This window comes from Pelodiscus sinensis, chromosome 2, assembly GCF_049634645.1.
Source record: "Pelodiscus sinensis isolate JC-2024 chromosome 2, ASM4963464v1, whole genome shotgun sequence".
NCBI classification, from domain to species: Eukaryota; Metazoa; Chordata; order Testudines; family Trionychidae; genus Pelodiscus; species Pelodiscus sinensis.
The window spans coordinates 52385291-52406811 of NC_134712.1; the positions used below are offsets into that span (position 1 = coordinate 52385291).

Consider the following 21521-nt stretch of genomic DNA (forward strand, 5'->3'; position numbering starts at 1 on the left):
AAAGCCCTCCTGAAACTCTCTCAATGTGCTCCCCTTTTTATGCACTCACCCCACTTTCTTCTTGCCATTTACCTTCTACAATTATGTGGCTCATCACTGCAGCCTCCCGGCACCCTGCACTCTTCAGTGTATCTATCTACACCCCCACCTCTCTGGGATAGGGAAAGGTTATTGTTCTCATTTAACAGACAGGGAACTTAGGCGCAGAGTGGCTGACATGCCCAAGGTCACAGAGGAAAGTTGTGGAAGAACGGGGACTTGAACGTAGATCCCTAGACCCCCTATTCTTAATCCATCTCGTCTCTGCTCTCTCCCCTCTCCTGCCTTTGTGGCCATCCTTCACCTTTCTTATCACCTAACCCCATTCTCTCATGAATCTTTTCCCTAGCTGTTTCTACTGGCAGACGCAGACACAGACCTTCACTGACTATACTCCCCCTTGACAGGACTCAGTGGACCGCATGTAGTGCAGCTCACTGGTCCTGACTGCAGCCTGTGATTTGGACATCCCAGTCCTGCTGAATTCTATTCTCATTGTACAGATGATGGCTGAATGTCAACCAATGCCTGGGAAGAGCCACCCAATGACCACACAGATGGAGAGCTACTCAGACTCTGACCAGTACAGTCATTGATTAGGTAAGAAAGAGACTAACCACCCATTATGTTTAGACTCCGCTACCAGGATTCAGGACTCCTTCAATAATGGACTACTGCACACCAGTTGGAAGCATCCAAAATTGTAATGGAATTACAGATAAAGCAATCCCATTTATAACAGACTTGAAGTGTATTTCTGCCACCAAACAAAATATATATCCATGGGATTTTTTCCTTTTCTGTCAAGTGGCATTTGAATTTTAAATTTTAAATAGGTGAAAAAATGACAAACTTTTCATCATCTAAATAGTAATGATAGTTCTATGGCACTGGGAAAAAAGCCACATAGGATACTGGCTAGCAAAGTAGAGAAAGGAGAAGCAATATCCCTGCTAAACCAGCCACAAAGCATTCTACTTATTTAAAAAAAATAGGTGTTAGTTTGAGTCATATATATGGTCTAATTTTGTCATGTAACTATTACAACACAGCAGATCCCCTTTAACCTTACATCACAAGGATTGCTTATCCAGTGGAGTTACTACTTTTATTGAATTTTCTGATATGCAAAGAGATTTTTCTTTACCTGAGACATGCTTGTTCCATTTCCACTTGTTGTTTCATGAATTACAATCCACTGGTGGCCTTTGTAAATGTTAACTTAAAAATGTTAATGCTTGTAATCTCTTAATTCCCTTCAGTAATTTTGGGTCTTGTAGTAGCTCTATATTTTGGTGTTTTGGGTGTGTGTATGGATATGACTTAGGGCTAGATTCTCTAGTGATTTTATGGTACTTTTTGTATTGCTCAGATAGGAGGTAAAGAGATCTTAACCAACCCACAAATGCCCAGCACAGAAATTCTCCTTGTATGAGGGAAATATCTGCTAGACACCAGTGGACCAGCTCAAAGTCTGTGTTTCAACTCCTGGACTAGGGAGTTTGATAGAGCTCTGTGCCACGTGGCCTCCACCGGGAATAGGGTATTGCATCAGTGCTGGAACTGAAAGCTAACTGTCAGGGCATCAGATTTGGGGTTGCCCCTAAGTGTCAGGGAGGTATAGTAGTCTCCCTCCCTGTTAACTTCCACCATTTACACTGAGTAGAGCTGTGGAGCAAGTGTATGTGGAGTATTCCCAGCATTTCATCCCAAAACTGTGCACTGGAGCAGATGATGGGTTGCAATATCAGTAAGAGGCTCTATTCGGAGCCTCTGCAAGGGTATGCCGCAAATCAGTGGTGTACCACCCATTTGTAGGAACCCGAGCAATTGCTGTGGATTGTCTCCTGTGCAGCACACGTATCTCCTGTTCATAATAGAGCATTATGCAGCATGTTAATTGTATAAAATGACTTTTAGTACTCCATTAAACAGCTCTTAACTTTCCATGCTCTAGAAGCCATACTATCTAGTGTTTAAGGCTAAGCCTTGAGAGCCAGGAAGAGCCTAGATTCTAAATCTAAAGTAGTTTCTAATTGGAAACGTGAGGAACAATGGGCAAATCATACACCCCCATATGTCCCAGTAAACTTATGGGGCCGGGCATAAAATGTAGGTTCTTAATGAGAGTGATATTCCACCATGCTTAAGCTTTACTGCATAAACACAATGAAAAAAAATGAGCAAATATGCACTCACATATCTTCACATTTGCTTATTCTTTGACTACGGCAGAATGTAGCAACACACAGCCTTCAGAGAGGGCACAATGGGAAGAGAAGACGTGTATGTACATTAAATCTATTTGGAGCCTCTGCACTGAAATTGTATTAAGAAGAGACTTAAAACATGTTCAGCAGTTTATTCTCTGCACAAGGCTTGTGACAGGCTTCACTAGGCCCTGGGCAATGTGGAGGAGGCTCGGCTCTGGGCTCTCTGGAAGGGGTGAGGCCTCATGCAGAAGAGGTGGGGCTAAGAACAGCTAGGTCTCAGTGCTGCCCAAACCACAGTGCATGGGGCTCCAGCGTCTCGGAGCTCTGGGCCCTTTTAAATCACCAGGTCTTCAGGCAGCTACCCACATTGCCCCGCCCCTCTCTTGGTGGGCCTGTCTCTGTCCTTTCATGTATTCCAAAAATGCATATTGCTGATTGAGACAGTTTACATAATATTTCTTCTTGAACACAGTACTGTGTGCAAATAGATCTATTGGAAAGTGTGTACAGGCAGTCCCCGGATTACATGGATCCGACTTACATCGGATCCCTACTTACAAACGGGGTGAGGCAACCCCGCACTAGCTGCTTCCCCCCAGCAGACCAGGGAGACGCGAAGCTAGCGCCATCCACCCCCTCCCCCCCCCCCCCAGCAGACCAGGGAGACGCGGAGCGGCTTTTCTCAGCAGACACCTCAGCTTGAGAATAAAGGACTGAGGGAAGTGAGGTGTGGGAGAATAAAACTGAGCTCTGGAGAAATGTTTGGCTAGAGTTTCCCCTACAATATGTACCAGTTCCGACTTACATACAAATTCAACTTAAGAACAAACCTACAGTTCCTATCTTGTACGTAACCCGGGGACTGCCTGTACTATATAGCCATAGTCTTGGAGGATTTCAAGGCAGTGTGCACACAATCAGCAAAAGAAAACTATGTGCATAATATTAAAGCAATCTTGAATGAACTGAATAATAGTACAACAATAAATTCCTCTACAGAAAAACAAGCATTAATTAAATATTGAGAAGTTAACTTCTCAAAAGTCAGGTAGTTTCTAATGGTAAAATTCCAAATCCTTCTCCCAGTTACACCTATGACACCCCATTATCCCCATTGTCTACGTACAGTTGTATCGAGCCAAAGGGATCTGCCAGTGAAAGCCCATGCATCTCTTTACAAGATAAGAACAATAGTCTTGTGGGCAAGGACAGGAACTCAGGAAATCTACCTTCAATACCCAGCACCGCCACATATCTTCTGTCCGACTTTCAACGGTTATTAATCTCTCCCCATCTGTTATATAGGGAAAATAATACTCCCTTATCTCACAGCTGTGTTGTGACACTATGTACATTAATGTTTGTGAAGTGTTTGGATACTGTGGTGACTGGAGCAACACAAGTATCTAGATAAATATATATAGAATTGTTATGCAAGTATGTAAAATTTCATCACAAAAGGGATTTGCTTGAGCATCTTCCAAGCTAATGAACTGCAGTTAGAATGGATGTCTGAATTCTCTCAACTACAGTGGTTGCTGTTGGTGACCACTATAATAATATTTCCAAATGCCCACAAATCTGAAAAAGCACAATTCTCTAAATTCCGTATTTATCCATCATTTGCCCAAAAGTTCTACAATGATTAACTACAAATTCCTTTATATATGATATGTATCCCCTGTGTTTTCAGTTCTCACCATATGAAGATTTCCCATTAACGCAATCTAAAACCACTGTATAATGATAAATATTTTGGTTCTAAGTTAAAAACTCCCAGTCTACTTATCATTCAAGTACAACTGCTAAGTCTACATGTTTCTTCATATAATATTGGCCCTCCTATCACGCCATTAGGATTGTCAAATAAATGTTAATGAACAATTAAGTTTTACAACACCCCTCTGAGCTAGGAAAGTCTTATTTCCATTTTACAGATGGGTAAACAAAAGCAGTTAAAAATAGTTTGCCCCAGACCACATGGCCTCCCTAAGAAAATCATGCAAGTTTGATGAAAAACAATTAATCACTGAAGAAATTTCAATTTAAATGAACAAGATCTACTCCTAATCAGGCTTCGGGATTATAATATCTTTCTAAAGCACACAGTAAAATTGTATTTGTGTCCAATTTATTGGATGAACAACCAACACTAATTTATGACAATTTGTTGTTGTTTTTTTTAAATAACAGTCATCTAATTTGGTTCAAATTACTCTCAATCCCGTTAGATTTCCAACCAGTGTCTGTAAGAGACAAGAATGCAAAATTAAGTCGTCGTTAACATTCTAGGTTTAATTTACCAAGAGTTTCAGCAGGTACAGCTAAATTAAAGCGAACAATTGTTCACCATATCACGTCAATAGTGATTTTAGCACTATAGTTTTATAAACTGTATGCTTATTTTCTGTAAATTCATATTTTCCCCCTCTCACACACACAGGAATCTTAATTTCTTTACATTTATATTTTATCCACAATTGAACATCACACATGCTCATGTTCTTTGCAAAGTAATCATAAACATAGAAGAAATAAAGAGATGAAATACCAAATAACTCTGTATGATGATACAAGAATACAGAATGAATTCAGTGACTAAAAATGTTTGTTAGCAAGATAAGTTTCTAAAAAACGAGGACAAAAAAGCATTTGCATATTGATATTTAATAAATGAACTTATATAACAGTCACTTCTATTTTCTGGTAAACAACATCTCAAGCTGTTCACAAATCTTCTCATTTCATTTTTCTCTGGAAAACGATATATATAAATATTCCGTTCTGAAAGAAAACGCATTTCCCAATTATTGTATGTTATTTTCTTTATTTTTAAATCCTCTGCACATCTTGTCAATGTACTTAGTTACTTGTTGCAAATAAAACTGCTGTACCCATAGTCTGACACTTTTAAATGCTCTGAAAAGCCCTACAAACCACAAGCAATAGCTTTGAAAAAGAGAGGCTAAGGGAAGAGAGAAAAAAAGGCTTAAACATCTTAGGAACTAAATATTTCCTTGCAAAGAGAAAAATTTGCTAATGCCCATCTAAACCTAAGTAGTTGATTCCTTGAATCACATGTGTTATATTCTGCTTCTTCAAACCCGGGTCAACACATGTATGCAGAAAACTCTATCTTAAGCTTATTGATATGTGATAGCTCAAACTCTTACCGTTGATTTTCTTCAGTTTTGTCCTGTAACGCATCTCCAACATCTGCAAAAAGAACACAAGAGCAATGTTATTACTAGCATCAGTAGTTTGATTGTACAATTAACACCTGTGGTAAGAAAAATATTTCATTTTTATTTTAGGCAAAGCCCTGACAATTTCTATTCATGACTAGCAAGATAAGTGCAGAATGTTGTTTCTCCTGCCATTTTACTAGCCAGCATGTTAAGGGCTAGAGCCTGCAGTCTGCTAAACTTCAGGACATTTCAACTCCTGAGTGCCTCTGGACAAGTCATGAAATAACAGACTTGTGAGTGGTGAGTTTCTGGATTTCAACACTAGCAAAGAAAGTGTTCTTGAAGCTGTTGTCTGCTTGATACGTGTTCAAATGACCTTTCAGCCCTGGGTTGTCACAAAATAATGGTGGTTTGCTGTAGGGAAGCCATCCACTCTGTCACCATTGTTTCCACTGGTGAGAAGCCCATAAAAATAAATTGCAGGAAATGGGACAAAAATCAGAGTATGGATGTAAATAATATTTGGCTTGTATATATTAAAGCCATGTCAAATGATCAACAACATACACAAAGTTATATGTTAAATGAAAAAACCAAAATACATATCCTGGCATGTATTTTCTTAAGTTTAAATAAGCATCATGAAAATGCATGGTTTTACACTGTTTTAGGGTATCTATAATATTATTGTAATTTATTATAAACAAAATAACAGGAATGTCACAGCTGACTAAATTCCTATCAATTATGAACTTAATTTTTACACACATTTAATACTTATCTCATTTCAGAAATTTCTATAGTGAGAAATTTTCTTTTAAAGAAAAATGGTTTATACAGTTCACTTCCTGCCATAATCAAGGTCTTTCTAACCTGATATCTGAAGGTTATGCTTCAGTGAATAATTCAGTAGGTTAGTGAAACTGTGGCAGCAAAGAAAGTGCTAATCTTAGATGGAAGCTGTGAGGGATATTAAGAAACAATTGCAAAAAGTGACATATTTAATAGAGAAAGATTACTCTGTGCTACATCTATTTAATTTGAATTGAATAAATTTTGCCAGTATTTTATGAGATGCAGTCTGCAAATTATTTGAAACTTCATAGTGTCACTGAAGTCTAGGGGAAAGAATAAAGGGTATTTTTTCCTCAACCATTTTATGAGTATTGTGATTTTTGAGGACTTCTCACTCTTTCAAAAGAAATTTCAAAGGAACTGAAGAATCATTCACTGCAGGACTTTATTAATTTGAATTAAGAAAGAAGAAGGAGTAGTAAAAGGTGATAGTACTGAAAGATAAATAACAAGAGGCAATAAAAGGATCTTGCGTAATGAGACTTCTTGAAATAACTGAATTCCTTCTGGACTGTGACTGAGTGGGGCCGGATACATTTTCAATCTTTCAGGGGAAATTTAGTTGATCTAGCTGAGACAAGTCTGAAAGTATGAGTAAATGCAAGTGTGAAAAATGATAGGGGCAGTTTTTGGCCTTAATCAAAAAACAGATTGTTAAGATGAACACAGTTCTGACAGAAATAATTTATTCTAAGTCTATGTTCATATAATACCTTCCATGAATAAGTAGAGGGAAATATGATGCCACTACTAAGAATATTAACCTCATCAGAATATCTTATTGTAGATTTAGAGCTTACTGAAAGCTAAGTACTTCTGCTAAACAAACATTCATATTTTGCCATAAAATATTAAATTATTGGTTTTCTTGTATAATACAGATAGTGTAGACAAACTGTACAGTGAGGGTGGCACTCACACACGTCACATCTGAAAAAAGAATTAGCAGCCACATTTGGTGGAGAACATAAGAAATCTAAGTTTAGCCATACGTGAATGAATATTTTGAAAAGATGCAAAGATAAAAATTGTGAGAGGAATTTGCATGGGTTATAGCTGCACAGTTTGTATGATGCTATTTTATTATTTAATACTTATACCACCCTAGTGTCCACAGGTTCTAGTTAAGATTGAGACCTCACTTTCCTAGGTATCATATAAAACACATGTAGGCACAGTTTCTGCCAAAAAATTCTCTCAGCAGGTTCCCTTTTCAGGACCATGCAACTTAACCATAAAATTAATTTTCACTTTGAAGCTTGACACAAAATAACCATCCTTGAAACGTTTTGGGGGAAAGAGGAGAGGTTTGATGGCCAAAATTATTTAAATTGGTTTGACTATTATTTTGCAATCAGGCATGGGCAAGTGTTAAAATGAATATGACCAACTTCAGTGGGAGTTTTGTGCCTTAACCACAGAATAGCTGGACTTTTTAAAAATGAAATTTTGCAAGCCACACATCTAGAAATGTGACCTATTTTGATATTTTATGTCTTTCTAAATGGTCACATTATTCTGCTTGGAAAAAAAGTTGTCTGCTTTTAAGTTAAGAGTAGTAAAACTATTACAACTCCATACTACAATAATTCTACTCTGTGATCTCCCTGGTGGATCTTGATTCCAATATTCCCTGTGGAAATTTTGTAGTATGTGAATCAAGAGCAGAATTTTGCTAGTAACATGCAACAATAATTTTTAACATGTATCCACTCTGTATTAAGTACTATTTCTCCCCTCTTCTCTCATTCCTAACTTCCACTGTGAGTGTTCCACACATATGGGGAAAAAGGAGCAATAGAGACCTACTTTGTCTCTGAGAGGAAAAAATTCTTCCTGTATGCATCATTAACCATACAGTGAACAAATTCACATATACAGGAATGGATATAGGATATGGAGCCTTTTACCTCTGCTATAGATTGCCAGGTCAAGTCTGGTTCAGGTCATTTGGTAACCTAAAAGACATTGCAGTCTAATGGCTGTTTTGTGAGCCACATTAAATGATCTGCTGTTATCTAAATTCATAGTAACCAGGAGGCCTCATGAGAAAACTGCTACCAAAACTGGGGTTCTCCCAGGTAACATTAGCAATAAGGCCAAAAAGTGAATAGCAATGGAGCCTGAAACACCCTGTGAGCCCTGAAGGTGCTCAGTGGAAAGAGGGTTGAGAGACAGTGGTAGGGGGAAGTGATGAAGCTTTCATTGTGTCTTTCGATACGTTATCTGTTATGTATTTAAACAGAAAATGTCTATCTCCAGGCCTGTCAGTTCAGCACCTTTCACAAGCACACAAAAGTGTCATGTACTACACATAGATGAAATAAAAGACACAGGTGTCAAAGGCACCATTACAATATATCATAGCAATGATCAGAGGATCAAGAGCTCCCTTCTATATTCATACTGTATTAAGTCGTTCCTGTGTATTGGGCCTGAATTTCTTTCTACCTAAAATGGTATAATTTTGTTCACTGTCCTGATTCCCACAGCATGCAGGAAATCAGACCCATTGCGTGTGACCTTTTCAAATTACTTTAGGTTATTTTACAAGGAAAATATGATGTTATGCATGGACAAATATTAAGTGGCCTTGTTTACTCGTGACTTCAGAAATAAAAACCAGCACTGCTCTTCCATCCTTAACCTTCCCGTATGTGCTCACAAGATGCATTGCAGCACTTACAGTCTGCAAGATCATGGATTATTCTTAGACCCAAAATAGTTATAGGGATAATATATGTAGGTTACACTATACTTTTAACTCTGGGTTGTCCTTCCTCTATGGGAATACAACAGAATTTTATTTCATCAGTACTACAGGGCTGAGCCCTCTGATCGCTATGCTCATCAACCCTCCTCTCTCTGGTGCAGAGGCATAGCAAGGGCATAGCAAGGGTGTTATGCACCCAGGGACAAAGGCAAAATTTGTGTCGCCCCCCTCCCCCCCCCCCCCCCCCCACTGTATGACGAGTCCCCGAACCTGGTGCATGGCTCAGCCTCACCCTGAGGGAGGAAGGAGCTTGTACTGCGACTTCCCCAGCCCCCTCCAGTTTGGAGCAGTTTGGAAATTAGATTGTTTTAGAAAAACTGGCTTTCTTGGAGGGTATTTTACTAATTCACACCCCACATAGAACTGATTATGATGTGAATCTAAACTCCTTACTTATTCATTTCCCTTTGCTATGGAGGCCATTAATACAAACTTCCTGACTTTCAAATAGTCCTGAATATGGTTTGACAGGACTCTGTGTGAAGTAATATGTAGGGCCCTATCAATTTCTCCCTTCTGGGCATCTGCTCTCTATTCCCATTCCATTGCAAACTGTCAGGTAATTTAGGGTCCAGTTCTGCAAGTAGCTTCCACAGTTGTAGAACCCTTCAGCTGAGCAATGGAACTTGCAGGATGGTGCCCTAAAATGAAGCCAGGGCTTCAATCTATAAATGAGTTCTTCTCCACATGCAGAGGTAAGTTCTTCAAAAGTCCTAAGTGGCTTTAAGGGGTTGTTCAGTTGCAAGTACCTGAGGCCCTACCGTACAAAACAAAAAAAACAAAAACACAAAACCAGAAACCCTCACTAGTGTTACCTATAGCGCCACACAACCAGCCAAATAGGCACATTGTTCAAGCCAACTAGCCACACTCAACCGGACAAATAGCTACATGTGGCTAGCATGTTGGACACCACTGTTATTCAGAATTAGTATTTCACATCATTCGTGTTGTGCTACCTTACACTGCATTTTGTTGCTAACTTTTCCCCTTTTATGATGTTTTACATATGTTTCACCTGCCTTAATTTCTCTCAAGCTAATAGTTAATTTATCTTCCCATTGGGTAGTATGCAGACAGTAACCATCATAATCACATTTTAAGTTGCTCATATCACCTATCCAAGTCTTATTGGTAATATACTCAGTTGCAGTGTAAGGGTGCATCTACACTGCATTGTTATTTAGGAATAACTAGCGTTATTCTGAAATAATGCAAGCATCTACAGAGTAATTCTGTTATTTTGAAATAATATTGAAATAACGGGCAGCTTATTCCGACTTCTGTAAACCTCATTCTATGAGGAATAACTCTTCTTCCAAAACTACTATTTCAAAATAACTGCAGTGTGGACACTCCACTGCTGTTCAAAATAGCTCCTCACCAGGCCATTCTAAGTAATTTCTCCCCAGTGCTTCCTGGGGTTCTAACTCGAGATAACGCATCCACATTAGGGGAGCCTGCCTCAGACTAATTTTGAGGCTTCCCTGAAGTGTGGATGATCTACTTCAAAATAAAATGTTTCAGAATATATCTTCCAGAATAGCTTATTCCAAAATAAGTGTGCAGCGTAGACATTCCCTAAGAGTCTAAGGTTCACAGATTTCTATTTTTGACTTTTTTTTGTTGGCTCAGGTGATAGCTTTTGAGATTTTCATCCCATTTTCTGTCATCATGACACCACCACAAGCTTAGAAACCTGCTTCACTTTCTTTCAAACATAAATTAACAGAATTTCAAGTAAAATAGAAGAAGCGTGGAGGTAGTCAGTCTCTACTGTTATGAGAAAGTTATATTAGCTCTTCAGCTAGAGCCCTTTTCTGATTTGCATTGGAGCATGACATGCAACCAGAAGCAGCCCAGGGCAGAAAACTCCTTTGGTATCCTTTTTCCACCTCCTCGCTGCCCTGAGCAGTTCAGCCAAAAAGAGGTGACTGGCACAGGCGACTGGCACAGGCAACTGCCTTGCTCACCCTCCCCTAGAATTAGCCCCATATGCATCAGTTCATCTGCCTTGAGCCTCAAGTTTAAAAAAAAAATCAAGGAGAGAAAGATTTTGATAGATCACTACACATTTTCATAGGGGATTAGGGATGCTAGATATCATGTAATTGAATAGTCATGTAACTGCATGAAATATTAGCAGTTACATAACTATTCAGTAATCCTTGGGAGTGAGACTGGCAGCGAGTGCATTCCAGCCCCATTCCCAGGAAGCACACTGCCACTCCACACTGCTGCCTCTCTATCAGAGGCAGCAGCGCAGGGCGGCAGGCAGGAGCTGGCCTGTGAGGGGAGCTAGTTTAAAAAACAGCCCCCAAAACAAATCAGCTGCTGGCTGTCTCATGCTGCTGCCTCAGATACAGAGGCAGCAGTGCGGGGTGGCAGCAGTCTCTGTCCATAGGAGTCCGAGCTACCAACAGGTAGAGTCTGGTCTGCAGCAGCAGCCTCCTTCTGCAGGGAGTCCAAGCTCCCCATGGATACAGGCTGCTCCAGCATTCCATGGAGCAGCCTCTGTCCATGGCAAGTTGGGCTCACTGCAGACAGAGGCTGGTCCGCAGCAGCAGTCCCTGTCTGCAGCAGCAGTCTCTGTCTGCAGGGAGCTCAGAGCCCTGCAGACATGGGCTGCTGCCACCCCATGCTGCTGCCTCTGTATGAGAGGCAGCGGCACAGAGCAGCTGACAGCCAGTCTGCACAGAGAGCTGGTTTTTAAACTCAGAAGAAGGCTTTGTGCTCACTGTCAATGGTGTGGCATTCATCTTGCAATTCTGGGGTTCTAGTGCACGTATTAGTTGGACACTCAGAGACAGGGCATCTTTGACAAAATCTCACAGTCCTTTACTGAGCTTTGCCTTGGGTAGTAAAAGCAGACTTGGGTCCTATGTAGGTGAGAAGAGATGTAATTGGGAGACACATACATTATTTACTCCATTTATCTAAGATGCGCCAGTCAGCCTTTGGCTCTGTCTACACTTAACACTTTAAATTGCAGCCATGGCAATGCTTTAGACTGAGAATGTCACCACTGTACAAGTACTGAGAGAGAGCTTTCCCAGCACTCCATGTAAACCAGTTCTGTGAGGGGTGTAGATAGCACTGCTGCGAGCATGGTTCCTAGCGCAGTAGTCTGGTACATACTGGCACTTTACAGCACTGAAACTTGCTGTACTCAGAGGGAGGGGTGTTTTTTCACACCCCTGAGCAAGAAAGTTATAGCGCTGTGAAGTGTCAGTGAAGACTTGGCCTTTGTAAGAAAAATGATGAGACACCATGTCGGACAACCATCAATAACCAATTCCTCTCTCCATGCCTGTCACCCAACATTCCACATATACATCCACAGACATTCTGATAAACAGGTTTTTATCTGAGCCCTGCCACATCAGAAGCGAATGTCAGTCTGAAAGGCTCTTCACTGAAAACACTTTGCACCCGGGTGGTAGTTATTGTTTTTCCAGTAACACACAAAGGCCCCAGTCAGCTTCCATTGTGCTGGGAGCTGTACAACACAGATGGAGATGGTTCCCGCCCCAGACGTGGGCATACAGACTGAGTTTTTCCAAGCAAGATTTAAACACATCTACCAAAAGTGTGTAAGTCCCTTAGATGGCTTTGAAAATCTTGACCACAAGTTTGAGCATGAACTCGGCATTGAGGGCATTCTCATTTACAAAAGATCTAACTCACAAAGAGCTTTATAAATCAAACCAACATATTCACTTCAATCTGGAAGCAAATTCAAGGCCAGCATAATCTATGGAGAATTGCTCACACCACGAAGTAAACATGACACCACATGTGGCATTGATTGAACTCTAAGAGGTCTTCAGGCCCTGCACATGCTGAGCACTCTGCAGCCATGTAATCCAGAGATGACAATGGCTTTGAATAGATAATTTTGACAAGGTCCAGAGTCTGGCAGACATTTTGCCACCTCCTTTCCAAGCACAGTCTGAAATAAATACATACTCTTCACTACTGAGCATTCAGGAGCTCAAACGATCTACCAGAATCTTCAGGTTGAGAATGTAAGTAACAAAATGCAGACCCTCTCACTTAGACAGTGGCAGTTCTGAGTCTATAATGCAATCAACTCCAACAGTGTAAGCACACTTGTATATCAAGCCTATTTTTTACTCCCAGTGTTAGAAACATCAACCCTAGAGAGCATCTTACCCCCATAAAGGTTGTAAATGAGAAATGTAAACTAGGAACTATGCAGTGACACATGGGCATTGTGGAGTTCCTACAGGAAAGTAAGCCATATAAGAGGCATACACTGAAATAGGAATTTCCTTAATGGTTAGCTCTTCAATGTCCTGTTTTGGATACCAAACACTGGGTTTTCGGTAGGAAATCAATCAAGTACTCAGTCTTGGCCAGTCTCTAAATAATGCATGGTATTGCACGTGTACAAGGCATAGCACGGCATGGTCCCATTTCAATCCATTCATGAGAATAGCTGATCTGTTTTTTATGTATACATGCAGAGAGATGCACACATATGCATACAACCATGTACATTTATCCACATAAAAAATTCACAATAAGACACAATCAAACAGGAAATTTGAAAGTGTTCTAAATGTAACATGCAGGCTAACTAGACATACAACAAAAGACTTCTGAACCTTTATCAAACACAAATTATTGGGAATACATTTGAATTGTTAAGATGAACACTCCAGTGTCAGATTGGTTCATAACTAAATTTCATGTTATCATAAGCATAGAAAAAATATTGTTGCAGCTCCACCTAGTGGACCATATGAATAATTACAACATGAAATTAAATTCTCAGGAGCGCAGCCCTTTCCGATGAATATCCATGGAGAAGGGCCCAGACTTTGTAAATCTTGGAAATGAACTCTACTTTGTTTACAACTCCAAAGGGATAACAGAGGTGAACCCTCAACCTCATGTTTGTATTCAGTATGTAATGTTATACATACTACTGAATTCCACTCTCCAACCCTCAAGCACTTTCTCATCCTATGAATCATAGATGTGTCTTTTGTAATTCTCTGTGAAATGGAGATTGATTTTTTTTTATTGTGCATACAATATTAGTTCAAAAAAATTAACAACCATAAACATTTGCCAAAAATCTTGGGAAACAACCTTGCAAAAGGTAGAAGGCCTTAAATATTTGTAATTTTAAAAAAGCACAAGAAGTTTGGATATATTTTTAAAACAACACTATGAATTTTTCTATGGCTTCAGACCAAGTTAAAGCACAACAGTAACAGCAATTTGCACATCTATTGCACATGTAAGCACCTCTCGGTTATTAAGAAATATTTGTGAATTTAGCCTCTGTACCATCCCCATTTTACAGACAGAAAAATGAGGTAAAGAATAAGCTCAGCAATTTCCCAAGGTGACACAAGATGTCAGTGAGAGAATGGGAACATAACCTTGATCTTCTGACCACCTTGCTTTCCTGATGGTGGCGTAGTAGACTTTAGGGAGGAGACAGATTTCTGACAGATGGAATCCTTAACATGAATATAGGTATTGTGTTTTATACAGTAGTTTTGCTACTGCTGAATGGAAGAAATCAAAATGGAGCAGTCTCAGATGATGCCTTTACCTTGGCTTTATTTGATTGAAATATTATTTGTGAGCCAATGGTTTTTGGGTATGTTTAAAATGAAAAAAAAATCAGTTTGGCCTCTCCTCCACTCCTTTTTGAATTCAGATCAATCTTAATAGCACCATACTGAAATAAATTGCATAATTTGTCTTGATGTCTGTTTTCTGTGTATTTCTTCAGTATCCAACTGTCTGCTACTCGTACACTCGCCCTGGCTGAACTCACACTTTGCGAGGCTCTAGCCTTCTGGAACTAAAAACCAGGCCTTGAGTTATCTCCTGCCCAGTCCTGCTCTGGGGTGCTGGAATAATTTTTACAGTGGGGGTGCTGAGAGCCACTGAACAAAACTGCAAACCCTGTATGTGATGGAAATCACTTCAAGCCGGGGGGGGGGGGGGGGGGGAAGGGAGCTGCAGCACCCCTAGCACCACTAGTTCCAGTACTTATCCGTTCTGCTGTCTGACATGGAGTTGTTTCCTCCTGCTGGTGGACGAGATAGGAAAGAGAGATTTTATGGGAATGACAGACCCCCTCAAAGAGCAAGGATGCTTCTTACACTGCTTCTTCTTACAGCTGGCTGTGATATATATATAATGGAACTAAACCTTACATACACTATACACAGAATTGTTCTCTCTCCAATGTATATCACGTTCTTCAGGTCCGTGCTGAGAGTTCAAATTATTTAAGTAACAGATCAATATTGTGACAAAAGTCCCTGCCAGAAGGAATTTGCCATGAAAGTCCCCGTCCTGTAAACATTTACTAATATTCTTACATTTAAGCACATGAGCAGTCCCATTGCATTCAATGAGACAGCATACATATTTAAAAATTAAATATGTGCATAAATACTTCCAGGAGCTGGGCTAGGTAGATGAACCTGGAAAGGGGACGCTCATTGGAAAGATCAATTGTGTGTGTTTGTTTATAGAGATGTATATTTGAGTCTGTTTCTTATTGACTTGTAAACATATTACACGAAGAAAAAATATGAAAACATACTGATCGCAACTAAATGTGTTAACTATACACAGTAAATTAAGCAGAAAACTTCAAGATCAAATACTGTACACAATAATTAAGCTCACTGTTACATTGTTACAGGGCTGCAATGCAATCATTAGAGCTAATATTGCATGCACACTAATAATTCAATTAAACTGCTTTAAAAATATGCCAGCAAAATCTCCCTTACTCGTTCAGTGCTTTGAAAATACATCTAAAAATCAGAAAATTTGAACTTTTCATTTTGAAAACTACCATTTTTCCTTACCCTGTCTTATCTCTTCTGAAAAATAAAACAAAACCTAAATATAAAGAGAGCATTCACTGCTATCTTTCTACTAAAGCTTTTAAATTTAAGAAATAATAGATGCCTGTCTAGACAACCCTAAAATTGTTTTAGTTACTGATGTATGGATGACTGATAAATGTCATCTTTGCTGCCTGCAGTGCATTTTGCATCCAGTCTACTGACATTTGTCTATAGCTGACCTGAGTCTGCATTTTTCATTTGCATGAAACATTTAAATTTTACAGCTAGGAAGCTTCAGGTTTCACTGTTTACAGGAAAATACAATACCCTGCTCCCAACCCATCCCCCGCCCCCCAAAGCGTTATTTCCTTATCACATAGACATTTTTAATGCAACCAGTAAGAAAGATTCTAATCAGACATAAAGCAATAGAGTTCACTTCATACCTTTCCTAGGTAAAATAATTATTAATTCCCTACCTCCACATTTTTACACAGATACAATGAAATCTGAAGTACTGATACCAAAAAGAAGAATGTAATCAAATACAATTTTGAGTCTTTGAAAACAATGCAAATCTGTGTTTGCCACTAACTAAAAAAGGTTTGCTTAAGTCACCAGATGTAAATTTTATTTTTATATATATTTTCACTTGTTTTTAAAATATATTTAAATTTATTGCCTTATCAAGATCATTAAGAATGTGACCGAGGAAGAGTGGGAATTTTGTACATAAGTTTTTTATGGTAAAATATAGGACTATATTTTCAAACTTCTACTGAGTAACATGTTTGTCTCTCACCACATTATATTGTAGAATACAGATGGCTGAAGTGCTGAATATGACCAAGAAACTTACTTACTAAAATACTATAAGCTACTATTGCTAGGACATAGAGATGATTCTTTCTATTAATGCAATAGCCAACTTGCCTGAGGATTGGACCCAATCCGGAAACTCCCTGGTTCCTACAATCCTTCAGCAAAGTAATCTCATTGGTTTCTACTGGGACATTTTATATGAATTAGGGTTGCCAGATGGTTTCAACAAAAATATTGGACACACCTGACATTACATCACAATCTACATTACATCTTATTTAGAAAATACCGGACATTTATATTTTCTTAATTTGTTTCCTGAACAGAAAGCTCAAATACTGGACTGTCCAGTTCCAAACCGGACACCTGGCAACCCTAATATGAATAAGTTCTAGGGGGACATACAGTTTTGCAAGAGGATCTTGCCCTCTAGAATTGTGGGAACTATCTGCTTTATGTTTTCTAAAAAGCTTTCACCGCTTAATTTTTTTGTCAGCAGAAATGTAGCAACTTGAAGTAAAAATCTTCAGTATAATCCAAATGCAAATTTTTGATAAAATGTTTAGAGGAAATTTCCTAAAGTCTATCAAAATTAACAAAAACTATAAGAAGTATTTTGCTCTCCTATCAGGTTGTCAAAGCAGAGGTGCTTGAGTTGGAAGTATACAGGGAGTTAAGTGCCTTGTTGAACTGGGGCCTAAAGAACATACCTAACTTTTGATCAGTAGCCTGATTCAATCTACAGTTCTCATATGAACTTTCAGTTAGGCATATGGTTAAGCTGTTTATACGAAAGATAGAATATTTGCAGCAGTGAAGCAACAACAGAGTATTCATAGTATAGATGGCTTGCACCAATGTGGTTCAATCCAGCATCAACTAAATCTCACTTATGCAAGTATTTTTCACATGATTACAAGGTGTCCACTGATGCAGCTGCACCAGTGTGTTTATAATGGCACAAAAATGAACAAGCCCTCTTGGTGTGAATGTAATGTCCACTTGTAGTGATAGAAGGCCAGAGGGGGGAAAATGTGAGCATACAATGTAACCAAATCTCACCTCTCTCTGCTGAAGGGCTGGACTCCTCACCTTCCATTCCATTCCTTTCTTTTCTTTCTTTCTCTCTCTTTTTTTTTTTTTTTTTTTTTTTTTTTTTGCAAGCTGCATCCTGTTTGCCTCTCATCCTACAGGGTTTATTTTAATATTTTTTCCCTCTGCTGCACACATGATGAAAAACCTTCATTCACATACCAACCTAATCACCCACAGTCACAACATGGGGGAAATAGCCTGTGCCTTTCATTTTTCGCTAAAGCTCTACACTAAACAAGCAGCTATGGACTAGCAAACAGGGAGGAGATGGGTGATTTTCTGTGTATTTCTAGCACATACTTTGCAATTCTTAAAATAGAGCTATTTTTCACATTATATTCAGGCAAACTTATAACAAATACACAAAAGAAACCCATGTATCTCTTTTCCTTTGGTTTTTTGGAGAGAAAGAGATTGTGTGGGGTGGATATCATGAGAGCTCAGAGGGAGTACTCAACGGCAGGGAAAAAGAAACAGACAATAAAAATCTCCCTCCTGCTCTCTGTGTTAGGAATCAGAGCTAGAGATGTAAAAGCAGCATACATTTTGTATCATAATCAGTGAAGTCAGAGGGCCCAGTTTGAGTTTCTCTAGAGGGATTGTTATTGAGAGGACATCAGGAAAACAGAGAAATGAGGCAGTTAAAGTGAAAGCAAGGCAAGCCATGGGTACAGAGCAGTGCACAGGGTTTAATAAAGTTCCATTTGTTCAACTTAACCTGCATTCTACCTCACTCTTTGCCAATGAAACACTCCAGCACTGAAAACCAGCTTTGAACTTTTTTACCTTCTCACCACCTGTTTGATGCACTACTGTGATTTCTTTGCTCACAAAATAACAACATAAAAAAAAAGATTGGGTTGTGCTTTTGGAGGACGCAACAAAACACACCTTTCAACAGTTTCACTTAATCCACTTCCTTGTGTTGCACAGCTTAATAGGATACCACCAAATTACCACAAGTATTCTAATAAACTAAGCTACCTAGTTCTCCTAAATGTATAGATCAGGTATTCCATTAGTTGGAGCTGCCAGCAAAATAACTTTATAGGAACGGGCAAAGTATTGTTCCATCCACCCCTGGAATAGCAGGGAGACCAAAAAAAAGTGTGGCTAGGTACTTGAACTATAGAAGATAAAAGGACTGAGTGAAGAAAAATATATCACTTCTTAACTAAGCAGATGCTATGGAGGAGAAAAAAAAGACAATGTTGTTTATGAGAACATCTTACCAGAAAATGGAAGCAGGGTACAACTTAGTGTATTTTCACTAATCTGGTTCTGGTGTAAATTTAAAAAGGTTACAAAGTGCTGTATGACTGCAAAAGTCTACTTTTAAAGGCCAAAAAACAGATTTTATTTCAATTTCAGATGCCAGATCCTTAGATTCAAGACTGGGAAGCATGCTGGGAATTTATGGTACAACGCTGGACTCTGAACAGCGCTGCTTTGGTCAATAAAGCAACAATCAAGATCTTTGGCTAGAATTATTTTTAAGGGAGCTCATTGAATGACCCAATCTTTCAAATGTATCTCTGCAGATGGATCTGTGGCTCCAGTCATCTCTACTGAAGTCTGCTTCTAACAACTGTAATAGTTAACAGTCTTTTGCACTCAAATAGTGCTTTATAGCCAGATTTCTGAAAGTGCTCTACAGTTGAAGGACTAATACCAGAACAAACACTGTTCAAACACTCATGTTTTCTAGAGCAGCAGAACTATGTAAAATATGTAAATATTTTGTTTATTGGAATTTAACAATGAATAGGTGACATCACTAACCTTTTTAATTTAGTCCTTTTGAGTAGGAGCAGTTTTTGCTTGTGCTTTCTTTTCTGGTAGGCAGACACCTTTATTTAACTGTTTGGTACTTTCTATAGTAGAAACCAAGCCCTCATTAGTTTGCCAGAATTTGGAGTCATTCTTAGTAGCAAAAGTTCTATTTCCCTTCAGGATTTTAATTCTTCTTTTCACAGTTTTAATTTCTTGTGGAATATCTATTAGAAGTCTTATTTGTAGGACTTGTAACTATTCACTTTATTTAGAAGACTAGTCTTTCTCTGTAGTTTCCTTGTATGGCTCCTTAGTATCACCAGATGGCTTGGTTTAAGAGCAGAAAGCAGCTTGTGCCTGATTGGAGAAGTACTAAAGTGAAAGTGAACACAAGGTAAATGCTCTTTAGGCTTTAAGGGCTGGGCCCTGTTCTCAAATCACTATTCAAATCCAGACTCACTCTAGTGAAATCAATTGAGTAACATCAGTGTGAAGCTGGTGCAAATAAGATTAGAATTAGATTCCTAGGACTCTGTCAGAGGGATTTTAGTTAACTTGTTTCCTTACATAAAAGGGGTGGGGTGGGGGTATTATTTCCAGGATGCTTTTATTAATGGTCTGATTTCTTCAGAAGACCATTATTATCAGTTGGCCTGTGTACATCTCTCAGTTTATCGTATTTGCTTATTTTTTGCTTCTCAAACCCTGCTTTTATCCCATGTAGTTTTAAAATAATAATAAACTTTGTATTATACCTGAAACTATATCCTATGGGGATTTTGTTAACAAATTCTGTATCTCATGCATTTAATTATTAATATTTAAATACAGAAATAATCTTTGGGAGAAGATTATATCCATCAAATGCTTTTCTGGCAGAGTTTGGAGGCTAGACAGAGGGAAGGTTTGGAAATGGCAGTAAGGGGAGAGTTGCAAATTACCTAATCAATAGAGTGGAGCAAGGGAGAGAAATGAAAAAGCCTATATCCTATAGGGATAAGAAAGAAGATGGGTCAGCAATGAGAATTCAATTGCCAGAATAAAAGAGATGGAAATGAAAAAAGCACAACTTCCATGCAGGGGCAATAATTGCCTTTGCATCCAATGCCTAGTGTTTGAAATAAAAAACAAAGCTATAAAAGCAGAAAAATAACATGAATAACAATAATAAACAGTTGGGGCTTGCTGTGACTGTGTAGCCTCTCTGTGCCAATTCTGTCGCTACAAATCTCATTCTGTGCCCAAACACATTTTTGGAGTTGGGCCCTGCAGTGTCTACAACCTAGTTGTAATAATTAATAGTCTTTTGCACTCAAATAGCACTTTATAGTCAGATTTCTGGAAGTGCTCTACAAAATGGGTCAATATGACTATTCCCACTTTGCAAATGGGAAAACTGAGCCCCAGGGTGGTCAAGGGCTGGATTCCAAAAGGTATTTAGGCATTCCAACCTGGATGCCTAATTGCACTCAGACTCCCCATGGATTGTATGGAGAGAATGAGGTTCCTAAGAAAGGCATTCTCAGAAGCTATCAAGCTAAGCAGAGACCCACCTACACTAGCCAGGAGTGAAATGCAAAGTCAAAGGGTGGAGCTTAGGTACAAATTCACAAAAAAATTAGGTACCTAACTCTCATTGAGTGAGGCCTTAGCCACTTGATTTTTGGGCAAGAGGGAGGTACTTAGCTATGCTGCTTCTCCTGGAGCTAGGCAAACAAGCCAGGGTAGCCAGCTCATGCCACAAGAGACACATGCTGTCAGCCAAAGAACTCATGGTATATGGGAGACCTAGATTCAAATCTCTGCTCTGCCTCAGTTGGAGCAGAGACTTGAACCCAGGTCTCTGAGGTGAAGGCCCTAAGCACTGTGCTATACAGCTAATCTCCCTAGCACCCCAGGATTATTTAAT

The 21521-nt window shown here is 39.1% G+C and overlaps 1 long non-coding RNA gene across 1 annotated transcript; it reads right to left on the reverse strand.

Annotated features, from left to right (window-relative positions):
- Nucleotides 1-4514: 4514 nt before the first annotated feature.
- LOC142826712 (uncharacterized) lies at nucleotides 4515-19973 on the reverse strand. The gene is made up of 3 exons (XR_012900920.1): nucleotides 19622-19973; nucleotides 5426-5468; nucleotides 4515-5036 (listed from the first exon to the last, which is right to left on the reverse strand). It is a non-coding gene; the product is annotated as an uncharacterized LOC142826712 (long non-coding RNA).
- Nucleotides 19974-21521: the final 1548 nt, after the last annotated feature.